Raw genomic sequence first — 27,222 nt, 5'->3', positions numbered from 1 at the left:
TAATCCCAGCTACTCGGGAGGTTGAGTTAGGAGAATTGCTTGAACCCAGGAAGTGGAGCTTGCACTGAGCCGAGATCACGCCACTGCACTCTAGTCTGGGTGACAGAGCAAGACTCTGTCTCAAAAAAACAAAAAACTCTTCTTACATCTTGCATAACAGTATCCAACAAACAGCTATCAAATAGAATTGCACAGACAAACAGACAAGATCAGGTGGCTATGCATATATTCTTCACAAGATCTTGCAATAGCGTTCTGGGTCAATGTTCTTGTTTCATTGTTGTTTTAAATTTTTATCAGACTGACTTATATTTTGACTAGACACTACTTCCCTCCTCTGACTTTCAAACCTGTGCATCAAACTGCCTCTTAGACTGAATCATTCTCTTTTCCACCTGCTTTTCTTTTTGGGTTCCTCAGTGTGTGATGCCACTATTCACTTGCCTGCCTGTGGCAGAAACCTGGAAGTCAAGATTTACTTTTCCCTCTGTCTTATCCCCCACATACTGTTAATGACCAAATCTTACTGATTCCACTTCTTAAATATTAACCAAACCCATCCCCTCCTCCTGATCTCCACAGCTACTCCCCTCTGGTCATCCTGTCTCATCCGGATTATTGCAGCAATCTCCTGTTGCCCTGCATCCAACTCTCCCTCTTACCAACTAATTTCCACACTGCAGCTAGGAGGATGTTTCTAAATTGTGTATTTTACTTGATTGCTCTACACTGTTCACTGGCTACCCATCACATCTAGGAAAAGGCTTTTAAAAAAATCATTATGGACCACATTATCTGAACTTGGCATACCTCTTCAGCTTCTTCACTTATTACTCACTCCCCATTCTCCTTCCCTATTACACTTTCTCTACAATGCACAGTTTTTGGCTTCTCCAATATTCCTTTTTTGCCTCTGTGCTTTCACATATTCTTTTCTTCTGCCTTGACTACTCTCTGCTTTCTCTCCTGTGGTCTGGCTCATTCTTATCAGTCTTAGTATCTTCGCTTAATCATCTACTTGGATATCTCTGTTGTCTTTTTGCTTCATAATTCCTGATCATAGCATACAACCTCATGCTGGTGATATTTGTTTGTATGTCCCTCTTTTTGTTTAAGTTCCATAAAGGGAGGCATCAGATCTGTTTACCATTCCATCTTCTGTGTTGAGTATAGAGTTTGGCATACTGGTAGTGCTCAATAAATATCTGTTCAATAAATAACACCAATCGGAATTCACATGATTACAAAAAATGAATAAACCTATACTTGAGCCCCATGACTGAGAAATCTAATGATATTACCTAACATCTATAAAACTGTATACAAGTTAAAGGAGTAACTGATTTCACAAAACTCTAATTCAGTAATTTTCAAATATTTTCAGTAGTGGCATCTTTTTATGTGGAATTCCAAGACATAAAATATATATAACCTTGTAAGCCTTCTTTCTTCTAGCAACAGATCCTGCTCTCCTGACCTCAGGGATAAACTTGCAGGGTAGGCAGATATGCAAGACACAACCTCAAACCACTGTCCTCTGCCCCTAATTACTGGGCGGAGGTGGTCCCTTGACCTAAATTAGGTAATCCCTGGGATAGACGCTGAAAGATTAGTCCAAAATGGCCTCTCCTTCCCACCAAATGGTTATTCTTCCTAGCAAGCAGAGAGTGCCTATCTGTAGTGGGAAAGAATTAAACCAACTCACAGAGAAAAGCAGTGATGAGAAATTTGGCAAAGTGAAGATGGGAATGGTGGACAGAGGACAGGGGCAGTGTCCTTGAATTGGGTAGTTCTTGAGCAAGCACCATCTCATCCTTTCTGTGATCTGGTTACCTGAGCCAACAAATTCCTCTGTTTTGCCTAAGCTACTTTGATTGGGTCATTGTTATTTGCAATCAAAAGACTTTTTACTAAAGAGTAATAAATGATACCCAACTTATATTAGCCATATCCAAATTGTGTCTTTTGGTTGCATTGTAAGGAAAAAAAGTTGACTCACATGGACAATTAATTGCAAGTAATAATAATTCAATTGCTTGCCTTACTATTCCTGGTTCTCTTCAATTAAATAGATCTCAAAGCTTAAAGTAGACAATTTTCATGTCAAAGCTGAATTGCAAATACAACCCAAAAGTTGCATACATTTCTTACAAATTTAAAGTAAAGTAAAAACTATTTATTGCCAGGTACAGTGGCTCATGCCTGTAATTCCAACACTTTTGGAGGCTTAAGTGGGTGTATCACTTGAGCCCAGGAGTTCAGGACTAACTTGGGCAACATAGCAAGACTCCATCTCTACAAAGAATACAAAAATTAGCCAGGTGTGGTAGTATGTGGCTGTAGTCCCAGCTATTCAGGAGGCTGAGGTAGGAGGACTGCCTGAGCCCGGGAGGTTGAGGCTGCAGTGAGCCATGATCACGCCACTGCACTCCAGCCTGGGCAACAGAGTAAGATGCTGTCTCAAAAAAAAAAAAAAAAAAAGAGCTATTTAAAGCTTACAACAAATCATAAAAGTATCATAACAATAACAGTTTGAGAAGGGCACGTATGATGAAGATGCATCTGTATCTTGTCTAGCATTTTACATTTAAATGAGCAAAGCACAAGAATGTTCTTAAAGTACACTTGTTTGTTTAAGTGAACAGATACGCACAAATTTCAATTCAAAGAGACCTGTGTGAAGAGCCATGCTTTTTTGTTTGTTTGTTTGTTTGTGAGACGGAGTCTTACTCTGTCACTCAGGCTGGTGTGCAGTGGCACCATCTCGGCTCACTACAACCTCCACCTCCCAGGTTCAAGAGATTCTCCTGGCCCAGCCTCCCGAGTAGCTGGGATTACAGGTGCACACCGCCACACCTGGCTAATTTTTGTATTTTTTAAAGTAGAGACGAGGTTTCACTATGTTGGCCAGGCTGGTCTCAAACTCCTGACCTCAGGTAATCCACTTGCCTCGGCCTCCCAAAGTGCTGGGATCATAGGCATGAGCTGCTGCCCTTGGCCGTAAATTTCTTAATCAATGATAGAATTCACATATGTATGCTCAGAAATGGCAGGATAAGCATTCTTTTAAGGTTTATATAAATGTGAGTTAATCCGGCAGTATGAACTCCTTGGTGGTCTCCAATATGCAAAAACTTGGTAGGTAATTTATCCAAATATACTTTAAAAAAATAGCCAAACTTTTTGACTATTTGATACAAATTTTTAGGGGAATAATTCTGTAATAATTGAGAAACTGAGAAACCATGGGACCTTTGACCAGCCATATGTTTTAATGACCCAGCAATGTTTTTAAACAATTGAATTTGAATGCCTTTAAGCAGCCACGTTCTTTCCAGGTAGCTATTAGGCCACACAGTCCCTTAAACATTACCTCTGCCCTCTTTATTCATTTGACCCACTTGATCCCTAAAATCAGTTGAGTTCGGAACCCCAACTCCCAAACTCATAATGTTAAATACTCAAAATAGTGAAGAAAAAAAAAAAAAAGGAATATTCTAAGGACAAATTCAGAAACTTAGAAATCTGGAATGCTCCACCGAACATTTATTTTACAGCAAAGTGTAAACGTCCCAGAACTTGTTTGAAGAAGATTATGATGAATTAGGAGGGAAAATGGGTCATTTTCCTAAGCATTTGATGTAATTTCCCCTAAAGGAAGAACTTTAAACAGTCCCCTCCTTATTTAGATCCAGGAAGGGCACAGATTCTTTAGCAATAAAGTTGTGCTGACATCCCTTGAGTTTCCTTAATGCAGCCTAGAAAAACAAACTCTTCTTTTCTGAGAGCAATGGGCATTTCTAAAATAGCCTTTGGTAAACGTCAAGGATATAAATATGAAGATGATGGTAAATGTGAGTTGTCTTAAAATTAAATCATGAAATTCTACAGTCTTTCTTTGCTGATATTGGAAGAAAACACTGATTGCCTCTTGCTTTTGTTTATCTTTTTCAGAAGACCCCAAGCTACACCTAATCAGGTTAAAAAGAGAAAGGAGCTTTCTACAAATTTAAAGAAATCAAAACAAGTACTGGGCTGTATTTACATTACTGTAAATATCTTCATATGTAGTTGAATTTGTCAATTGATATAAAGTAAAATCTGAAACATATCATCTAATTTTTTATGTGGTTGTTTTATTTAAAAGCAGAGTTACTTTAGGTTACTTCAGGTTCTGTGAAAGAGGAAACAAATAAGGAAGTTTATGTCTGTAAATTACAAAACCAGGAAAGGAAAATTTCAATGCTGTTTTTCTGTAAAGTTTGTGTTATCCTCTTGCATTACTACTAGCATGCAAGATAAGTCAGATGCCTGAAAAAGATCTGCTGTACTACTTATGCTGACCTAGTTGTGAGTGTGCTAAAACCACATAATATTTAGGTTGCCATCTCAAAACAGCATGGGCAGTAGAAAACCTTGAATGATATATACTTTCATTCAAACCCCAGTTCTACCACTCACTAGCAACCATCACTCTGGGAAGACATTGACCATTCTTGAGCTTTCCATTCCTTATCTGACAGAATCATAAGAGTATGGTATGTGTAAATGGTGGTTATTAAAATAATAGGGCTTAACCATTTCTATATTCTACCAGAGAATTTCATCTATCTCCCTTGTAAGACTATAGTAAGGAATTTTGGTTACAGACTTGGTTTTTGAGTCTGACTCTATTATGTACTTGAGCAGTAGAAATGCTCTAAGTCTGTTACCTTAACTATAAAATAATTAAAACATAGCATCTTCTTAAGAGGTCTGTTAAATCAATATTTTCTATGTACCATTTTAATTCCCTTGTTTCTTTTACTATATATTTTGGCATGGTTGCCTGGGAATTATCAGTGTGATTTTGTCAAACTCAAGAATCTTGACCACGCACCATGGCTCATGCCTGTAATCCCAGTACTTTGGAAGGCCAAGATGGGAGGCTTGCTTGAGGCCAGGAGTTGGAGACCAGCCTGGTCAACATAGCAAGACTCCATCTCTAATTTAGAAAAGAAATAACAATTTTTAAAAAAGAATCTCAATTGACTGACCTTTAAATTCAGCTTCTCCCTTCTGCCAACTTAACTTTGCTGCTGAACACTTTTAGTATATCTTTATTTCAGTTATTGTATTTTTAACTCCAGAATTTCTATTTGATTCCTTTTCATAATTTGTATCTCTTTGATGATATTCTTTATTTGGTGAGATATCATTCTCATACTTTCCTTCAGTTCTTCAGACATGGTTTCCTTAGCTCTTTGATATATATTAAAAATCGGCAATTTAAAATCTTTGTCTAGTAAGTCCAATGTATGAACTTCCTTGGAGACAGTTTCCCTTGTCTCCTTTTTTTCCTGTGTATGGGCTATATATTCCCATTTCTTTTTTTTTTTTTTTTTTTTTTGGGATGACGAGTCTGCTTCTTGCCTTCCCAGGCTGGAGTGCAGGGCCGGATCTCAGCTCTCACTGCAAGCCACGCCTCCTGGTTTACCATTCTCCTGCCTCAGCCTCCCGGAGGGCTGGACTATAGGGCTCACCACTGGGCCTCGGGCTAGTTTTTGTATTTTTTAGTAGAGATGGGTTTCACCCTGTACAGCTTTCGCCAGGATGGTCTCGACCTCCTCACCTCGCGGATCCGCCTCCCTCTCTGCCTCCCAAAGTGCTGGGATTACAGGCTTGAGCCACCGCGCCCGGCCTATATTCCCATTTCTTTACATGCTTCATAATCTTGTTAAAAATCAAACATTTAAATAGCAGATTTCTGCTCTCCAACCATGCCATCCGATAGCAAAGAGGAGTTCTTCCTTAGCTGCGGTCCTGATAAAGAACAGAATATGAACACAGTTGCATAGCTGGAGGAAGACAGAGCCAGAGGACCAAAGGCTTGATGAAGGAACTCTTAAGGCTTTTGGGGAAACTAAAATAGAAGTTTAGATATTTAGGTATCTAAATCAGAAAAACGTATATATTAGACAGTAAATATGATTGCTGCAAATAAAAAAATTCTTGGCATTTCAGTTTAGTCTGAGAATTTTCCTATATTCATCTTTTGGCCATATTATTTAAATGGTCTCTTTTGTGTGCATTTTTGACATCAAAGTATTGAACTGACAGAAAGCATTTAGCACAAAGAAATATAAAGTCTTAGTGTTAGTTCAGGAGACAGTATCTCTGATGCTGGCCAATTCAAGTATTCCTTACATTGACATTTTAGGGAAGAGTTAATATACATTTCATGGACATATGGGACCATTAACGGAAAGGCAAGATCTGATCTCTTTAGATGTTTCCATTGCTCTCTTCTAAAATAACAACTGGCAGTTGCATTAAACATGGCGTGACATGTCCTTTACAGCCCCAAGACAGCCTCTAACTGGAACAATCTCACATGTATGGTATACTCACAAATGATAGCTAAATTTCTTTTTAAATTTATTTTATTTTATTATTTTTTTTGAGATGGAGTCTTGCTCTGTTGCCAGGCTGGAGTGCAGTGGCGCCATCTTGGCTCACTGCAACCTCTGCATCCTGGGTTCAAGTGATTCTCCTGCCTCAGCCTCCCGAGTAGCTGGGACTACAGGCGCGCGCCACCATGCCCAGCTAATTTTTGTATTTTTAGTAGAGATAGGGTTTCACCATGTTGGCCAGGATGGTCTCAATCGCTTCACCTTGTGATCCGCCTGCCTCGGCCTCCCAAAGTGCTGGGATTATCGGCGTGAGCCACTGAGTCTGGCCTTATCTTATATTTTTAAAGACAAGGTTTTACCATGCTGCCCAAGCTGGTCTCGAACTCCTAAGCTCAACGCCTGCCTTGGCCTCTCAAAGTTCTAGGACTACAGGCATGAGCCACAGCGCCCAGCCTGACAGCTAAATTTCTTTGCACCTGCCTTATCTATGCAACTCAGGATATTATGACAAAAAAACCTTATGATAAGCACAATAATAATTATATTCAAAAATTCAGTTTGAGATATATATATATATATTTTTTTTGAGACGGAGTCTCGCTGTCACCCAGGCTGGAGTGCAGTGGCACAATCTTGGCTCACAGCAAGCTCCGCCTCCCGGGTTCACACCATTCTCCTGCCTCAGCCTCCTGAGTAGCTGGGACTACAGGTGCCTGCCACCACGCCTGGATAATTTTTTGTATTTTTAGTAGAGATGGCGTTTCACCGTTTTAGCCAGCATGGTCTCGATCTCCTGACCTCGTGATCCGCCCACCTCGGCCTCCCAAAGTGCTGGGATTACAGGCGTGAGCCACTGGGCCTGGCCAAAATATGTTTTTAGAACCTACTCCGTGCCAAGAACTATGCTAAGCATTAACTCTGTTTGTCTATGTGCTTTTGAATACATAACCATGAGAACCTGGGCAAGCAGTGGAAACAGAAATGTAACACAGGATAATTTCAATTATACAGGGTGCTAGAAGAGAGGCACCTAGACAAACATGAGGGTTTAAAAATGATTTTCTATAGGAAATAATGTCTGAGTGCAACCAATTATGCTAGGCACCATGGGAAATACAGAACATAAGATAAAATACGTGAAACAAAGAATAATGTAGCTGTTAATATAATTTAAAATAAGAGTAAGCGTTATGTCTGAATGTTAAGGGAAACAACAGAATAATGCTGGCTGGAGTTTTCAGGGAGTATGTCTCTAAGGAGTATGTCTAAGGAGTATGACATGAATTGAGATAGGAGGAAAGCATTCCAGGTAGGAAAATACATCCCCAGCACCCTCAATGGCAGAATTTAGTTACCTGCAGTAAATAAATGAAGAGTGCTGAAGGTAAGACTGGGGCAGTATTATGCAGATTACGAAGGAGTTTTTTGTGTTTTTTTTTTTGAGATGGAGTTTTGCTCTTGTTGCCCAGACTGGAGTGCAATGGCGCGATCTTGGCTTACTGTAACCTCTGTCTCCTGGGTTCAAGTGATTCTCGAGATTTATACTTGAATTTTATGTCAGCCAGTTGAGACTATTAGACAAGGCTATTAGCAGAAGTTCAAGAAACCTGGCATAGCTAGAAGAACTGAGAAAGTTTCAAAGATCGAGACAAGAAGGGTCTAGGATAGTTAAAGGTATTCAAAGCAGTAGCCGGTTTGGGGAGAATTTGCCTTCTATTCTCTTCCTTGCTGGTGTCTAGGTATGCCCACAGCCAGCAAAACAAGTCAGGGATTTGCAGGGTGTCCTTTTCCTGACAGAATGAGAGGCGAGCAGATCATAGCATCTCACCAGATGGAGAAGCTTAGGCATCTTCTAGCAAGTAGTGGAAGTCTCTATAGGTTTGTCCGGAGAGGGTCAATTTTCATCATTCTTTTACTTGTATTCTACAGAAACAGTGGAAAGGAACCTGTCTTGAAAGTCCTTCAGAATTACATTAGTCACAGTTTTCATTAACAGAATAGTTCAGTTCTAAACTACTGAAAAAAATCATTATCAAGCTAATCCAAGACTAATTTATCATTTTGATTTTTGTTTTCTTAATAAATTCATTTGGTTTTAAAATGGTTTCTGAATTGCACTCTAAAGCTGATTTAAGATTATAAATATTTTCTAAAAAAATATAATAAGGATAAAGTCACAGAAGTTTTGGTCTTTACATAATAAAAGTGGCCTCTGAGCTACTAAACGATGCGGGATATTTTCAAATTTTAATACAGTAGCCAAACTGTACTTTTTTTGGGGTATATGGTTATTCAGAATATCAAATCTTTCAAGAACAGAGCCTATGAAAAAAAGAATCTGTTTCCTTATTATAAACACTCACATGTCCATTCTAAAGTCAATTCCAGCAAAAACTTGTGCTGTGCTCAGCAATAGTTGAATCACAGAAAAAAACATTAGCAGAGGACATTCAGGAAGGAAGGAAGGTCAAGAAAGACAGGATCCACTTCTCAGCAGCATGACAGTAATTCCCCCCTAAAAATTATAACCAAGCATTTTCCCCCCAGTCAGTAAGATTGTGGTGGCAACAAATTGGGTCTCACAAACCTTTCTAAGGAATGGCTTTTTAATTATTAAACAAAAATTAAGTTTCAACTTCCATGTTCCACAGTTTAATGGTATCCACAATTATAACTTAATTTTCTCTAGAGAGTTATAGAGATTTATTCAGATGTTAAAAGTTGCCTGTTTGATGAATATATTTCAGTTTCTCGGTTAGAATTTGATCACTGATAAAATTCTCTGGCTTATAGGAAATATTTGAAGACAGTTGATAGCTCTTTCTTTTCCTTTTTTCTTTTTGAGACAGGGTCTTGCTCTGTCACCCAGGCTGGAGTATAGTGGTACAATCTAGGCTCACTGCAATCCCTGCCTCCTGGGTTCAAGTGATTCTCATGCCTCAGCCTCTCAAGCAGCTGGGATTACAGGTGCCCACCAAGACACTCAGCTAATTTTTGTATTTTTAGTAGAGATGGGGTTTCACCATGTTTGTCAGGCTGGTCTTGAACTCCTGACCTCAAGTGATCTGCCCACCTTGGCCTCTCAAGTGTTGGGATTACAGGCGTGAGCTACCATGCCTGGCCTTGATGGCTCTTTCTATAACTGAGTAGTAACGTTCCAGGGAGTTTCTTCGAGAACATCTGCTTGTACAGTCCCCTCTGGCAAGAGCCCCTAGTGTTTTATGCGGCAGTGCTATATAGCCTGTGTAGAAAATGCAAGCAAATCCAAATTGAAAAGGCATTTATGGCCTACCATAGGTGACTCTTGGGTCTAATTTCATAGAAGCAGGACAAATAAAATTCAGCCCCAAGTTGGAATCACCTTTGCCATCATCCTTAGCCTTTTAAACTCATCACTACCAAGATTCTAAATACCAAAAGCCTCACAATATCTAAATGGGGCTTTGTGTGTTTATATTATGCTTACCACAAATGCATCACACTTTCAATACTGAAGGGCCTTTTATAAAGCATGTTAGTATTTTAGTTGATGTAAACAGGTTTGACTAGAAACATGCTAGTCTCTAAAATGCAGTTACCAAGTTTTTTTTAATATTAAAATAAATAATATATGTAAGGAGGTTAGTATAATATGTGGCAATAAATAGTCAGTAAATAAGTCATTTTCCTTTCTGTCTGGCGGTAGCCATCAGGTAAGCCAAGATGGGTGCATACCCGCACATCCAGGAGCTATGGAGAAAGAAGCAGTCTCACATCATGCACTTTCTTCTGAGGGTCAGCTGCTGGCTGACCAGCTCTCTGCTCTCCACAGGGCTCCCCACCCCACCCAGCCTGATAAAGTGCGCTGACCGGGCTGCAAGGCCAAGCAAGGTTACATTATATATAAGATTCGTGTTCGCCGTGGTGGCCGAAAACGCCCAGTTCCTAAGGGTGTGACTAACGGCAAGCCTGTTCATCATGGTGTTAACCAGCTAAAGTTTGCCTGAAGCCTTCAGTTTGTTGCAGAGGAGTGAACTGGACACCACTGTGGGGCTCTGAGAGTCCTGAATTCTTACTGGGATGGTGAAGATTCCACACACAAATTTTTTGAGGTTATCCTCATTGATCCATTCCATAAAGCTATCAGAAGAAATCCTGACACCCAATGAATCACCAAACCAGTCCACAAGCACAGGGAGATGCATGGGCTGACATCTACAGGCCAAAAGAGCCATGGGCTTGGAAAGGGCCATTAAGTTCCACCACGCTATTGGTGGTTCTCACCGGGCAGCTTAGAGAAGGCGCAATACTCTCCAGCTCCACCGTTACCACTAATATAAGTAAAGTTTGTAAAATTCATACCTAATAAACAATTTAGGACAGTCAAAAAAATAAATAAATAAGCTATTTTCACATTTTTATTCTCCTTCAAGGGACCAGAGGCCACATGAGTCTTGTTCACTATGTGTCCCCAGTAAATGACACATAGAATGACAGTAAATATTTGTTAAATTATGAATTAATGAATGGCCTCAAATAAAAACCTTTGCTAACAGTCACTGAATCCCACATGTCCAAAATAGTATCTAAGAGGATATAAAAACTATACTTAAATTATAATTTATATAATTTTTATATTTATAAAAATATAAATTATAAATTATGTTGGATGTCAATTTGCTTAGTATAAAATATAGACTCCAACTCTATTAATATATTATTACTTATTATTACTTTATTAATTGTTTTGTTCTTTTATTGATCTATCCTTTAACTCATTTTTACTAGTCAGAAGAGTTGTTTAAACAACATGAAATAATGTTCAATTTGTTAGTAAGCAAAAAATTAAAAATTAAGAATTTTTTACCTTCATCCAGATGGTTGCTCATATATGTACATTTGTTTAAATACAAAACACAGTTTTGACAAGGGTGCAAGGATAGGCACTTTCATACACTGCTTTCAGAAGCATATATTGAGATAATCTTTTCGAATCAGTTAGTCAAATGAAAAGTATTAACCAATCTTTGTTTTTGACCAGGGAATACAGCTTTTAAAAAAGATATCTTAAGGAAGTTATCAAAGAGGTGTATAAAGATTTGTAAAAAAGAACCTTCACTAAAAACCATAAAAAAAGCTTTATAAAAGCATAAAAAAGAGTAAGAAAATTAATTGCATATTAATATGATCAAATACTATGCAGTTATTAAAATCACATTTTCAAGTAACATGTAAAGGCAGTGATACGGTTTACATTTTTTGTCCCCTCAACATCTCATGTTGAAATGTGATCTCCAATGTTGGAGGTGGGCCTAGTAGGGGGTGTCTGTGTCATGGGGCAGATCCCTCATGAATGGCTTGCTGCTGTCCTCACAGTAATGAGAGCATTCTCACTCTATGAGTTCACGCTAGAGCTGGCTGTTTAAAAGAGCCTGGCAGCTCCCTCCTCTCTTGCTTCATCTCTTGCCATATGACATGCGGTCCTCCACTTTGCCTTCTGCCATGATTGTAAGCTTCCTGAGGCCTTACCAGAAGCAGATGCCAGCACCATGCTCTCTGTACAGTCTGCAGGACTGTAAGCCAAAATAAACCTCTTTTCTTTATATTACCCAGCCTCATGTATTTCTTTAAAGCAATGCAAATGGGCTAACACAGGCAGGAATAGCTCAGAATGTATTTTATGTGAAAAAAGAAAAGGACTTAGGTATATAACAATTTTGAAACATGTATATGCAATATATGCATAGGAAAGATTAGAAGGATATGCCAAGATTACAGTAAAAGTGGTTTACTTTCACAATGTGAAGTTATTTTAAATTTATCTTTAGGTTTTCTGTACTTTTCAAATTGTATTTTGGTACTTTGGTAATCAAACAGAAAATACATACTTTATAAAAATTAAAAAGTACTGACAAACATGCTATAGAATGCTATGGTATATGCTATGCTATTCATTTTATTTTATTTTTTATTATGGCTATCCTAGAGGGTGTGAAGTCATATCTCATTGTTTTGTTTTTAGACACAGGGTCTCGCTCTGTCACCCAGGCTGGAGTGCAGTGGTTTGATCATAGTTCTCTGCAGCTTCAAACTCTTGGACTTAAGCAATCCTCCCACCTCAGGCTTCCAAATAGTTAGGACTACAGGTGCATACTTCCAGAAGTGCTGGGATTATAGGTGTGAGCCACCATGCCTGGCTAAATCACAGATTCATTAATACTGACTTTCCTTTTTCACTGAGACGGAGTTTCGCTCGTTGCTCACGCTGGAGTGCAATGGTGCGATCTCAGCTCACTGCAACCTCTGCCTCCCAGGTTCAAGCAATTCTCCTTCCTTAGCCTCCCGGGTAGCTAGGATTACAGGCACGTACCACCATGCCCGGCTAATTTTTTGTATTTTTAGTAGAAATGGGGTTTCCCCACGTTAGCTCGGCTGGTCTCGAACTCCTGACCTCAGGTGATCTGCCCACCTCTACCTCCCAAAGTGCTGGGATTACAGGCATGAGCCACCTTGCCTGGCCCTGACTTTTATATTTACTATCCACATTTAACACTTCTTTCAACTTCAACCTACTTAATTCAACTATAGTTAGGATTAACTGAGGACTACTGAATAGAATTCCAAGATGCTTGATGGAGAGGTTTGAGTAGGAAAGGATTAGTGAGATACTGAATCAGGAAAAAGGCAGCACAGAACAGCATGGATTATGGGAAAACAGTAGATGTGAAATTCACATTACCTTGGTTATTTATTAATAGCTTTAATGAAAGGGAAGGAAATTGAAGAGACTGACAGGTGAGGAGATGAAGGGCACAGAGATGGAAATGAGAATTCCCTGGGTCAGTCTATTTGACTTTTGAACATATGTTTTAAGTGTTTTACATATTTAAAGTATAAAATTATATTGGCTGTTCTGTTCACTGACTTAGGCACTCAGAATGATACCTCACACTTAGTATTTATTCAAGAAATATTTGCTGAATAAGATACATTAACATTATATTTTGATATTTTATTAGTTCATTAACTGCAAGAAGTTTCAGTTAGCACATCTATAATTAAATATTTGTTCTAAGGCATGTAAAAATACTGTAAACCACTACACTAAGAACATATGAAGATAAACTGAATATTAAATACTCAGACTTCAATCACTATTCATTGTGATGCTGCCAACTTTAACTTCTATTGCATGACATGGAGTTAAAACTAGACAATTACATGGTCAATAATTACAATGCTCAAAATGTCAATACCTGCCAATATCCTCTAACGCAAGTCTGTAAAATAGGTATTGTGGAAGTATCTAGCATATTTTACCTTTAAAATACGATGGTATAAACAGAGTAATAGCTACCATTTACAGAATATTTATTATATTCCAGGAGCTTTGTGCAGTAACTGTACTTTTTACAACCACCCTTAAGGTAGACAACATTTTCATTTTACAGAGCAGGAACCTGAGTCCCAAGATGTTAAGTATAATGCCCAGGGAAAGTTTTCAAGCTTAAGTAACATTCATATTCACAAGACTACTCAGAAGGATGTAGGACAAAAATGACTGCCTGCCAACAAGGCAGCACCAGGTGCTCCTCTTTGTGGGACTAGTCTTTGCAGCCATCTATGCAATAGCTCACCCAGCTACCCAAGAGCTATTCTCCTTGTGTCCCAGCCCACTTTCCCAGGCCCCAGGTGAGATTCAGGTCCAAGAAAATGGGACTCACATCAGTGGATCTGGGAGTCACTCTGGTTTAACAGCTGCATGCCCCATGGGGCCAACATCTCTTAACAACAATGTTATAGGTACAAAGCATTTTCCAATATATCTTATGCCTCATTAAGGGCTTTAAACCAAGTGGAAGACCTAGGTTTATGTTCAAGTTTATTTAAACTTCCCTTGGGTAAGAAATTCAGTGCGTCACAAGAGAAGCTTGAACTCTTCTCTTCCAGACTCACATCCAGGCCCACGTCTGGCCAAGAGGAGGAGAACTGAAGAGGTTTTCCCACAACAATGGTTGATCTACAAAAATCCACTTACCCTCTCCCATTTAGTGTCCCCTCTGACTTGTGATACACACTTACAAGCTGTCTGACTAGAATTAAAGCCAAAGTCAGTGTTTACTTGACTCACATAGGAATTGACCACGAGATCTTATTCTAAGCAATGAACTAATCAACCAGAGTCACCAAGTCTAGCAAGAAATGGGTATATTATAATAAAAGATTAATAGCCACACCACTATACTGCTGGTCCTAGGGACGTGTAGGAACTCCCATCCTCCAGCATATTCTGTTGGAACAGCCCTTACTTTAAATGTCCCAAAAGTTAGTCCACAGATTTCTCTGAGTATAAATTACAGTGTGCTAAAATCATTAGTTAAAAAAACACATTGAAAACATAATTTTCTGATTATAGAATACATGCTCAATAAAGAACATTAAATACAGAAAAATCCAAAGAAAACAAAAATCACAGGTAATCGCACATAAATATGGGAACATTAACTTATAAAACAGACTTTAAAAACAAATTCAGGACTATATTTTACATATTATTTATGATTCTCATTTTAATCAGTTAATACAGTGTTAACATTTTCCATGGCACTATAATGGTATAATCTTATACAACATATAATTTTATGACATCGTTTGGATATTATACATTTTTTGTTTGTTTTGTTTTTTTGAGATGAAGTCTTACTCTGTCGCCCAGGCTGGAGTGCAGTGGTGTGATCTCAGCTCACTGCAACCTCCACCTCCCGGTTTCAAGCAATTCTTCTGCCTCAGCCTCCTGATTAGCTGGGATTACAGGTGTGTGCCACCAGGCCTGGCTAATTTTTGTATTTTTAGTAGAGATGGGGTTTTGCCATGTGGGCCAGGCTGGTCTTGAACTCCTGGACTCAAGCAATCCACCCACCTCAGCCTCCCAAAGTGCTGGGATTACAAGCATGAGCCACCGCGCCCAGCCACTGGATATCATAAATTATTGGCTGCTTATTATGAAACATTTCAATTACTTCAAAATTACTGAATGTTTCATTTTTCAACATTTTAGTTGCTTTCCACTTTTAATCTCATTGTAATCATCAAGGATGTAGATAAATATCATAATAGATGTTTATTACATCCTTAGAATAAATTCTTACAATATAATTTCTGAGACAAAAAGTATAGTTTATTTTTAGGCATTTGACACATATTACCAATAAATCCTCCAAAACAACTGTATCAATTTACATTATCAATAGAATATGAATGCATTAACAAAATTTTAACTTACCATTTTAATGGATACAATTAAGATTAACATTGTTATAATTTTCATTTCTTTGATTATTGGCGGGGTGCTAGATTTTCAGTCACTAGTCTTATTTTTTATTGCGATACTAGTCACACACCATTAAGTTCATCGTTTTAAAGTACACAATGCAGTGGCTTTTAGTATATTCACAAAGTTATGCAACCATCACTATTATCTAATTCCAGAACATTTTTATCTCCACAAAAAGAAACCTGGCCAGGTGTGGTGGCTCACGCCTGTAATCGCAGGATCTCTTGGGAGGCCCCATGGTGGGTGATCTCATCTGGAGGTCAGGAGCTGGCTGGGCCAGGCCTGGCTGAACATGGTGAAACCCCATCCCTACTTAAAAACACAAAAACTACCGGTGGTGGTGGGCAGCCTAGAATTATTACTTGAGGCTTGAGAATTTAGCCTGGGTAACAAACAGCAAAACGACCAGAGGGTAGTGGTGGAGGGAGGGAGGGGAAGGAAGGAAGGAAGGAAGGAAGGAAGGAAGGAAGGAAGGAAGGAAGGAAGGAAGGAAAGAGGAAAGAGAGACAGAGGAAAGATGGAGGAAGAGAAAGAAAGAAAGAGAAGGAAGGAAGGAAGAAAGAAAAGAAAAGAAAAGAAAAGAAAAGAAAAGAAAAAGACACTTTATACCCACAGAAGCCAAAGTGCCCTCTCCCCCAGTGCCTGGCAACCACTAATCTACTTTCTACATTTATGGATTTGCCTATTCTGGACAAATGAAATGGAATCACACAATATATACAGCCTTTTGTGTCTGGCTTCTTTCACTTAACACAGAGTTTTCAAGGTCTATCCATATTGTAGCATAAATCAGTACTACATTCAATTTTATGGTTGATAATATTCCATTGTATGGGTATACCACATTTTGTCTATCCATTCACTAGTTGATGGACATTTGGGTTGTTTCCACCTTTGGATTACTATGAATAATGCTGCTACAAACATTTGTGTACACAACTTTTTGCTTGAACACCTGTTTTCAATTCTCTTGGGTATATATCTAAGAGCGGAGTTTCGGGGTCATATGACAATTCTGTTGAATATTTTGAGAAACCACCAAATGTTAATGTTCACATCACTGTTTTTCCACAACGGCTGTTCCATTTTACATTCTCACCCAATTTCTCCGTCTCCTCACCAACACTTCTTATTTTGTTTTTAAAAATTTTAGTCATCCTAGTGGATGTGAAGTGGTATTTCATTGTGACTTTGATTTGCACATTTCTAATGAATAATGGTATTACTCATCTTTGGGAAAAAAGTCTACTAAAGTCCTTGCCCTTTAAAAAAAACTGAGTTATTTGTCTTTTTATTGAATTGTAAACTTCTTTATATATTCTAAATATTAAATCCTTTTCAGATATGTAATTCGCAAGTATTTTCTCCCATTCTGTGGGGTGTCTTCACTTTCTTCATAGATTCCTTTGATGCACAAAAGTTTTTATTTCTGCAATTTGTCTATTCTTTCTTTGGTTGCTTGTGTTTTTCGTGATATCTGGGAAACTGTTGCCTATTCTAGTTTACACAGACTTGTGTTTTTCTTTCCCCCCTCAAAGAGTTTTATATAGTTTTAGCTCTTAAGTCTTTGATTCATTTTGAATTAATTTTTATATATGCTGTGAGGTAGAGGTCCAACTTCATTCTTTTTGCATGTGGATATTCAGTTGTGCCAGTACCATTTGTTGAAAGACTATTCTTTCCTCCAATGAATTGCTTTAGTACCTCTGTTGACAATCAGCTACTGATGTATGGTTACCAGTCTTTTGTATTTCCCTTTTTAAAACTGAATTTGTAGCTTTTTCTTATTTCTTTTAGGATATTTTAATTTTTCATTTATAAGAATACTTAACACCCACATTATCATTTGGCTTCTCAGATATTTAGAGGCAGCACAGGTAGTGGTTGTAGTGGAAACTATTTGTTGTTGTCTGCCAATATCTGTTATCCCTTTCTTCCTGGGCACACGCTGTGGGACTACACTTCCTAGCCCCCATACCTGCTGTGAGATTGACCACGTGACTAAGTTCTCTCTAATTCAATGTGAACAGAAGTAACATATGCTCCTTTAAGGACTAGATCTTAAGAGAACAGGTATGTCTTCTCCATGCTCTCTTTCCCCTATCCACTGGCTAGAACTCAAATAAATCAATGACACAGGTTCAGCCAGGCATGAGAGAAAGTGATGGAGCTACCCTGCTATCTGAGTCTTTAAATAACTTCATGAGGCAAATGCTACCTATCTACTCTGAACCATTGCATGAGAAATAATTAACATCAGTCTTGTGTGAACCACTGCATTTTGGGTCTCCCTATTTTAATTATTTAGCCTTTATCCTAATTAATACAGGATTAGTATCTGGTGTAGGACATTGCTATAACAAAAAAACTAATATAGGTGGCATCTGTTAAGTGGCAGAGTTGCAAATAGTGAAGAAACAGATGCTGCAGATTGGGAAGCTGGTAAATCTTGTTACACCATGACAAAACATCTGGCATATGATAACACAGCGGACGAGAGCTACAGATCATGCAGGTCTAGGGCAGAGTTTCTCAACATTGGCACTGTGACTTATATGTAAAGCACTTACTACAAGGCTTGGCATTTAGCTCAATAAATGTTTGTGTTGGTGTTATTAGTATACATTTCTGAACTGTGGGATTATAAAATTTATCATCATTTTCCCATAGAGTGCTTGCCTTTGCTAGAATCCTTAAAAATCTCACCCTTACACTAAGATCAGATAAACATTCTCACATGTTTTTCTCTATTACATTTATCTTTAACAAACCTATAACTTACTTTGGTCTGATATGATGGAAGAAACAAAATTTTTCTTCCTAAGAGTCTCAATGTCATGACTTTTATAATCTGTTATTTTCCCACTGATTTGAGGTTTACCCTTTTACAATCTCTTTATAAATTCTTAATGTCTAACTGAGATCAATCATGCTTGCTGAGGAAATCAGGCTAGGGTTCAGTATCGCAAAGTACTTACTCCCATAAAACTTAGGCAAAAACCTATTTGATAAGAACACTGTAACAGCTGTACTCTTTCTTTCACTTACAAGATAACTTTCGAATCTACATGTTGTTGGCATTTTCAACAGACACACTTTAGGGCATTTTTATTTTTGGCAAGAATCAAAAATTCCCTGAAGCTTCATGGTAGGTCTGCACATGTCTTACCAAATGAAGACAAGGTTAGAAAGGAAGAACACCCATGAGTTTAATGCTTGGAAACTCCCTGTGTACTTTAACTTATACTGGTCTTGCTTGGTTACTCAGATGAAGCAACTCTCTCTTCTCTATCTTAATACCAGAAAGATATATATGGCCTATAAAGGAAAACACTAATCTAATGTTAGTCTTTAGTACTTTTAGAGCAAAAACAATTCCATACACTTTTTTGTTTGCTTGTGTTCACCAAGTTTGCCTATCTTTTTTTTTTATTTTTAAGACAGGATCTCACTCTGACCTAGTGTGGAGTGCAGTGGCACTCTTTCAGCTCACTGCAACTTCCGTCTCCCAGGTTCAAGTGATTCTCCTGCCTCAGCCTCCTGAGTAGCTGGGATTACAGGCATGTGTCACCATGCCCAGCTAATTTTTGTATTTTTAGTAGAGACGAGGTTTCACCATGTTGGCCAGGCTGGTCTCGAACTCCTGACCTCAAGTGATCTACCGGCCTCGGCCTCTCAAAGTGCTGCAGTTACAGATATGAGCCACTATGCCCGACCTGTTTAACTATTTTGGTAAGAAAATTTGGTTAAGATACATAAGAGCTTATTGGTAGAAATGAGACATTAAGTTATATGGATTAGTGGAAGATAAGGAAAAGAAGAAAGATAAATGAATACTTACAGAACACCTACTATGTGCCAGCCACTTACACATATTTACAATTCATGAAAAGGATATTGTTCACCTTATTTCCATAGGTGAAGAAACAGGATCTCACAGTTTAAGATATATAATAAAGCAATAAAAGCCTACTCCTGGAGGGAGGCTTTCTTGATAGAATTATCTGCTTTTCCTCAAGGTCAGCAGTTCACCCTCTTTAAAGCCTCAGACAATCCTGAAGCAAACACAACTACTCCTCTGTGGTGCCGGTAGACTTTGACTTGAAAAAATTTTGTTACGGAAAGTGCAAAGAATATGAGATATTTATGAAGTTACTGTGCTCCAATAGAAAATAAAATAAACATAGTATTAGATATTAAGAAAAGTAAAACAGGCCAGAAAACATGAGACGCCTGACAGTGCTGGATCAGAAAGAAAAGGTATAGTCAGAGAAGAGGAACATTCTTTGAGAAATGGTCTTGAGAAAGCATGATAAGCATCAGACACTAAGGTAGTGAGGTAAACTCCAGATCTTAGATCTCCAGAAACATACTGCTGATGATGAGTATACTTCCCATCAATTCCTTTTTCAAAATTCCTTTTTCACAATTTCTTTTTCAAAAAATCTTTAATCTCTAATTCTGTTTTCTGAAATATCTACTTTGGAACATAAATTCTCTCTCTTAAGGCCAGTTGAGAGCTTATTTGACACTAATATTCCTTGTAAAACATTATCTAATTTACAGCTATATAAAAGATACTGCTAATATATCACCTAAATCAATTTCAACCACACGAATTTATTAAACATGAATCCATAAAAAGTCACTCAACAAATATTTATCAAGAGTCTACTATTTGTCAGACATTATTCCAGGTACTGGAGACACTGCATGGGAAAAAAAAAACCCCCACAAAAACTCTTGCTCTTCAATGTTATGGCAAGATGTAATAAATACAATAAACATAAACAAAGTAAAGAAATAGAGAATGAAGAAAAGACGCCGCCTTATGTTGTGTAGTCAGGGAAGGCCTCACTGTTAGAGTCACATTTGAGCAAAGACTTGAATGGAGTGAGGGAGTATCAAGTTCTGTGGCTATCTGGCAGAAGAGCTTGCTTGAGGAAACATCATGTGTAAAAGTCCAGAGGTGACAGTGTGCTTGGTGTGGAACAGTAAAAGGCAAATATGGTTAAATTACAGTGAGGGAAAGGATAGCAGATGACCTAGGACTTTGATAAGAATTCTGAATTTTAAATTTAGTGAGAATAGAAACCACTAGTAGGCTCTGCCCAAAGAAATGACATAATCTGACTTAGGTTATAAAAGGATCACTTTGGCTATTATGCAGAGAACAGACATAAAGGTGGGGGTGGGAGCAGAAAGCCAATTAGAAGAATCTTGCTGAAGTACATGCAAAGATAATAATGGTGGCTTAGATTATTAGAATATTAGCAGTGAATGTGGGGAATTTTTTTTTTTTTTTTTTTTTTTGAGACAGGTTCTCACTCTGTCACCTACGCTGGAGTGCAGTGGCACAGCATGGCGGCTCGCCACAAGCCTCAAATAACTGGGCTCATGCAATCCTCTCAACTCAGCCTCCTGAGTAGCTGGGACCACAAGTGCATGCCACCATACCTGGCTAAGTATTTTATTTTTTGTAGAGATGGGGTCTCACATTGCTCAGGGTGATCACAAACTCCTGGGCTCAAGTGATCCATCCCCTTCAGCCTCCCAAAGTGTTGGGATTACAGGTGTGAGCTACCACGACTGGCCAAAAAATCATTCTATTTAAAGGAATTATTAATGGGATGAATGTGGGGTTTGGAGTGGGGCAAGAAGGACGACACTAAGACTTTTAGCTTGAGTAATTGCAAGAATATAGTTGTCATTACTGAAATTGGGAAGATCAAAAGAGTAGCAAGTTTGGGAGGGAAAAATCAAAGGCTGAGTAGGTAACCAGGCTGGTTAGGAGATGAGTAATGTACAAAGAGATTAAGAAAATATATTGAATATGATGAAAGCCAAATTTATCAATGGTAAGGAAGATAATTACATACAAATATAGAAAGGGGGAAGGCCACAAAGAATCCTGAAGTACTGAACTGGCCATCAGCCACCTCAATGTGAATTGATATCTATACATACACAAACACACACACAGATAAGATACAGAAACAGATCTGGCTGTATGTATATGTAACAGAGATGGGAAAAAACTGGAGTGTTTTTTCTACTCTCACTCACCACTCAACACAATACTTCTGACTTCAGATGTGTGGGGACTTTTTCCTACATGCCAAGCAATTCCCTGGCAGACACCAGCTGGGCATCCTCCAATCCAATTCTGACACTCTTCCTGGATGGCGTCAGGTCTCACAGACTGCTAACTCACAAGACTGCTCCCCACTTCAGATGCTAATTGGAAGTCTCGGGTTGTGACCTGTACTTCTGACCAACCAGCTAAAAATTGGCGTTCCTATGACCCCTTTCTTAGGGTTGATTAGTTTGCTACAGTGGGTCACAGAACCCAAGGAAACATTTTATTTACATTTACTCATTTATTATAAAAGATTATTACAAAGATACAGATGAACAGCCAGATAGAAGAAATGCATAGGGCAAGGTATGGAAGAAGGCATGTGAGGCTTCCATGCCCTCTCTGGGTGGGCTAACCTCCAGGAAGCTCCCCAAACCCTGTCCTGGGTTTTTCATGGAGGCTTCATTACATGGGCATAATTGATTACACCACTGGCTAATGGTGATCAAGTCAACCTTTAGCTCCTCTCTGAAGTAGGTAGGTGGGGTGGAGCTAAAAGTTCCAACCCTTTAATCATGTTTGGATCTCTTGGCAACCAGCCCCCATCCTGACGGTATTCAAGAGCCCACTAAGAGTCACTTCATTAAAACAAGATTCTCCTATGACCCAGGAAACTCCAAGGGATTTAGAAACTCTGTGTCACACACTCCTGTCATTCAGGAAATTAGAAAGGTCTTAGCAGCTCTGTGACAGGAACTGGGGTCAAAGACCAAATATACGAACAAAAGATTCTCTTAGTGCCCCTTATCTACAAGGGCTTTAGGAGCTCTGTGCCAGGAACTTGGGGGCAGAGACCAAACATGTATTTCAAATTATAATATTACAGTGTGTACATACATATATTTCCTAGTTCTGCCCACTAAGAAGGACTAGAAGTAACAGCACTCAGAAGCAATGAGCACACAAAGTGCTTAGTTTTTAAATAACATCTTCCACTAAAAGGAAATAGGGGTTCTTGGGGAAATAGTTGATTCCAGAATTGGGGTGAAGAAAGTACATGATAAGCCTGGAACATCCTGCACCAACCAGAAAGGAAGTGCTCAGAGAACGATGGGGACATACTCCTATCAGTCAAGTATGGAGCAATTTGAGCATAAAAATAAATAATAAGAATAATAAATTTCAATCCATTGAATAAAACAGAAATCCATGGACATAATGATATAAATAAATAAACAAGTACATAAATGGCAGAGAATAGAAACTTCTTCTTTCATTAGAATGCCAACTAAGAAAAGTAGAAAAAATGATGAAAATAGAAAACCACCATTTGGCAACCATCATAAAGGTGGTTGATTCAGTAGGGTTTCATCAAAGTATGCTAAGGCTGGTGAGTGGAGGTCTGACAAGGAACAGGATATTGGCAGAGACTCCCCACAAAATACTATTTGTCTCAATCTGTTGAGGCTGATACAAGAAATACCATAAAGTGTGACTTATAATCAACAGGTGATTATAATCAACTGTGACTTATAATCAACAGCATTAATTTCTCTTACTTCTGGAGACTGAGAGGTCCAAGATCAAGGCACCAGCAGATTTGGTGTCTGGTGAGGGCCCACTTCCTGGATCATGGACAGTGCCTTCTCACATGGCGGAAAGGGCAAGAGGTCTCTCTTGGACTTCTTTTATAAGGGCACTGATCCCAACAATGAGGGTTTTGCCCTCATGCCTTAACCAAAGACCCCACCTCCTACTACTATCCCCTTGGGGGTCAGGACCTCAATATATGAATTTTGGGGAAACTTCAGACCATAGTACTATTGCATAGGGGAAAAAAATGATTTCATAGTGGGGGAAAAAAAACCAAAAAAAACCCAGAAGACCCCAAACTGACTAGGTGACCAATATTAACATCACCAGGGGTGAGACAGTTTGACATCATACACTTCTTCATATAATATACAGAGAAGACACAAATTCTAAGGCATTTCTGCCAAGAATGCATGATCTGACAGACATCCAACAGAATCAAAGGACTCTGCTCTTTAAAACTGCCAAAGTCATAAAAGACAGGAAAAAAATGAGGAACTCTTCTAGATTGAAGGAGACTAAAGAGACATGGCAACTAAATGTAATAAATGATCCTGGATTGGATCTCAAGTCAGAAATAAAAAAGATATTTTTGGAACACCTCGTAAAAATGTGTATTGGGTCTGTGGATTGGATGGCAGTATCTACTGATGTTGATTTCCTGATTTGGATGGTTAGGTAAGAGAGTAATCTTGCATGGGGGATATAAATTCTGGAGTATTGAGAGGTGAGGAGGCATTATGTTCACGACTTGCTCTCAAATGGATCAGAAAAAGAATAATGGTAATGGATATAGATATTTATATATACACAAGCACATAAACAAGTATATAGTGAGGGAGAGGGAACAAATAGAACAAAATGTTAACTGGGGCATATAGGAGTTTGTACTTTCTTGCAATTTTTCTACAAGTTTGGAATTATATAAACATAAATTATTTTAAAAAGTTAACATAAAAATAAACCTATTCTTCATTTCTATTGAATGATAAATGTATACAATATCTGAATCTACAGATATGTATATATCTAAACACACACGACTCTTACCTCACCATTTAACTACTTTAAAGTACTCGTTTGTAATCTTAAAAGATTTTGACTTCATTTCACATGAAAACCTCAGCAATAAATGTTCCCACTATTTTACAAAGGGGAAAGATGGCTTGCTTTAAATCAAGTTAGAGGAAAACCGTTGATGCTAAGGACTAGAGTGAAAAAGTGACAAGTTCTGGCCAGGTGCAGTGGCTCACACCTGTAATCCTAGCACTTTGGAAGGCTGAGGCAGGTGGATCACTTGAGGTCAGGAGTTCGAGACCAGCCTGGCCAACATGGTGAAACCCTGTCTCTCCCAAAAACATAAAAATTAGTTGGGCATGGTGGTGCTGACCTGTAGTACCACCTACTTGGGAGGCTGAGGCAGGAGAATCACTGGAACCCAGGAGGCGGAGGCTGCAGTGAGCTGAGATCGCGCCACTGCACTCCAGCTGGGCAACAGAGCGACGCTCTGTCTCAAGAAAGCAAAACAAAACAACAACAAAAAACAGTTGCTGGACTCTATGTAAACACCATGGAACAAAATCTAATAACTGAGTATTTCAATATTTTCCTATACTGATCCATCAGTTTCGACCTCAAGTTCACCAACTCCACTTTCCCCTTTTATTAAAAATCTACCTTCAGAGAAAGGTCTCTTATCTCCTTCCCAAGTTTTATCTATAGTCACTTAAAAGTGATCAGATTTAAGAAAAAAAAAGTTATCTATTTTAACCAAATCTCCCTAAGAAATAATCCTTTTAAAAGTTGAAAAAAATAAACAATAACAAAAAATTCAGACTCTTGTTTCATAAAAGGACATTCCAGTCTGCCAGAACAATTTACCCGTTTCCATCTATGGAAACAGGAGCACTGGAATAGATAAGTCTCTCAATTATTTTCTTGCTTCAGGACTCCTACAGGATATTACATATACTCATCAGTAAGATGTGTGTGTGTGTGTGTGTGTGTGTGTATGTACATGCATGTGTGCATGGGACATGCATCTCCTTACATATCAGAATCTTGGGAGGACAGGAGGAGAGATAAGCCACTTAAGACTCACAGGCTTAGATGGTCTCTATGATTTTGTCAATACTCTTTATCCACTTTAGAAATTTCAATCCTGGTTTCACTGTTACTCTTTCTCTTCCACTTCACATATTCTGCGGCCTTTTTTTTATTTTATTTTTTTTGAGACGGAATCTTGCTCTGTCGCCCAAGCTGGAGTGCAGTGGCGCCATCTTGGCTCACTGCAAGCTCGCCTCCTGGGTTCACGCCACTCTCCTGCCTCAGCCTTCCGAGCAGCTGGGACTACAGGCGCCCACCACCATGCCCAGCTAATTTTTTTTTTTGTATTTTTAGTAGAGACGGGGGTTTCACCATGTTAGCCAGGATGGTCTCGATCTCCTGACCTTGTGATCCACCCGCCTCGGCCTCCCAAAGTGCTGGGATTACAGACGTGAGCCACCGTGCCCGGCTCCGCAGTCTTTTTAAAAAGTCAGAAAGGCTCAGTCTACTCTGAGACTGTCAATTTAGGGTTGCTTCTACAGTCAGTCAGGTACCGCATTAAATAACAAGTCTCCACACAATGTGGGCTTGGTTTCAATAAACTGCTAAGATAGACATTTCAATGCATCTGCTCCCAATAGCTTTCTATGTGTTTACTGAAAGGATGCAACAGAAGTATTTAATATTGTATGTCAGGCACTGGTCCAACTGAGATCAAGACAGATCATGTAAATTATACGCTGATTAGTAGAGGTAGAACTATACTTCAAATTTCCCCGATTTTAAGTTTCTGGGGTGTGTGTGTGTGTGTGTGTGTGTGTGTGTATGTGATATCAATATACCTCAGATATTTCAATGCACTTCCTCAGTCTAACTTTGAGGAAGATATTTTTAAAAGCACAGATATATAGGAAGAAACCCACATACTTCAAACACATACTAATATAGGGTATTAATCTGTTCTACACTGCTATAAAGGAATATGTAAGGCTGGGTAGTCTACAAAGAAAAAAGGTTTGTTTGCCTCACAGTTCTGCAGACTGTACAAAAAGCATAGTGCCAGGATCTACTTCTGGTGAGGCTTCTGGAAGCTTACAGTCATAGTGGAAGGCAAAGGCACAGCAGGCGTGTCACAAGTGAGCCAGGTGGGAGGGAAGGTGCCATGGCCAGTCTCACGTGAACTCACTCATTACTGCGGGGCGGGCACTAAGCGATTCAAGAGGGATCCACCCTCATGACCCAAACACCTCCCACTAGACCCCACCTCCAACACTGGGGATCACATTTCAACATGCAATTTGGAGGAAACAAATATCCAAACTATATCATATGGAAGATATGCTCCAGTCTGCTGCTCCTTTGGATTTAAATGGATTCAAAGGCAGAGATCTGCTAGGTCAGGGGGCTTCAAATATGGAGTCCATGTGCTGTCATTCACTCTTCTCACACCTGTGACTGATAATGGATTATGGCACTTGAGCCTAGCAGTTTTATAATACTTCTTGGTCCAGTATTCCATGCAGCTGCTATTAATTTCTTACAACTGACACATAAACTGAAACCTATTTGCCATCCCCATTCCTTTAAAGTTACAAAGATTTCTAGTAAAATAGTATCCATTCTGTTAGCCACCAGAAAGTTCTCTCTGCTTTAATAATGTTGGGAGTTGACGTGGGGAAAGGGTATGGGGTAAGGGACAGGGCATAATAAAGAATCCCAGGGTGTGAAATATATTCTGATAATAAGAATACAGGTAAAGAAAGGCTTTAATAAAAAGAATTCCCAAGTTGTAGATAAGA

General features: G+C 38.7%; 1 protein-coding gene and 1 pseudogene across 5 annotated transcripts in view; one reads left to right on the top strand and one right to left on the bottom strand.

Moving 5' to 3' along the window:
* The window catches only part of FCHSD2 (FCH and double SH3 domains 2), a 309,718-nt gene that overhangs the window by 94,234 nt on the left and 188,262 nt on the right, over nt 1–27,222 (bottom strand). The window lies entirely within an intron of this gene.
* On the top strand, nt 10,095–10,774 carry LOC103877726 (annotated as a pseudogene).

Source organism: Papio anubis, chromosome 12, assembly GCF_008728515.1.
Source record: "Papio anubis isolate 15944 chromosome 12, Panubis1.0, whole genome shotgun sequence".
In the NCBI taxonomy this organism is placed as follows: domain Eukaryota; kingdom Metazoa; phylum Chordata; class Mammalia; order Primates; family Cercopithecidae; genus Papio; species Papio anubis.
This window is presented reverse-complemented; position numbering and strand designations above follow the sequence as displayed.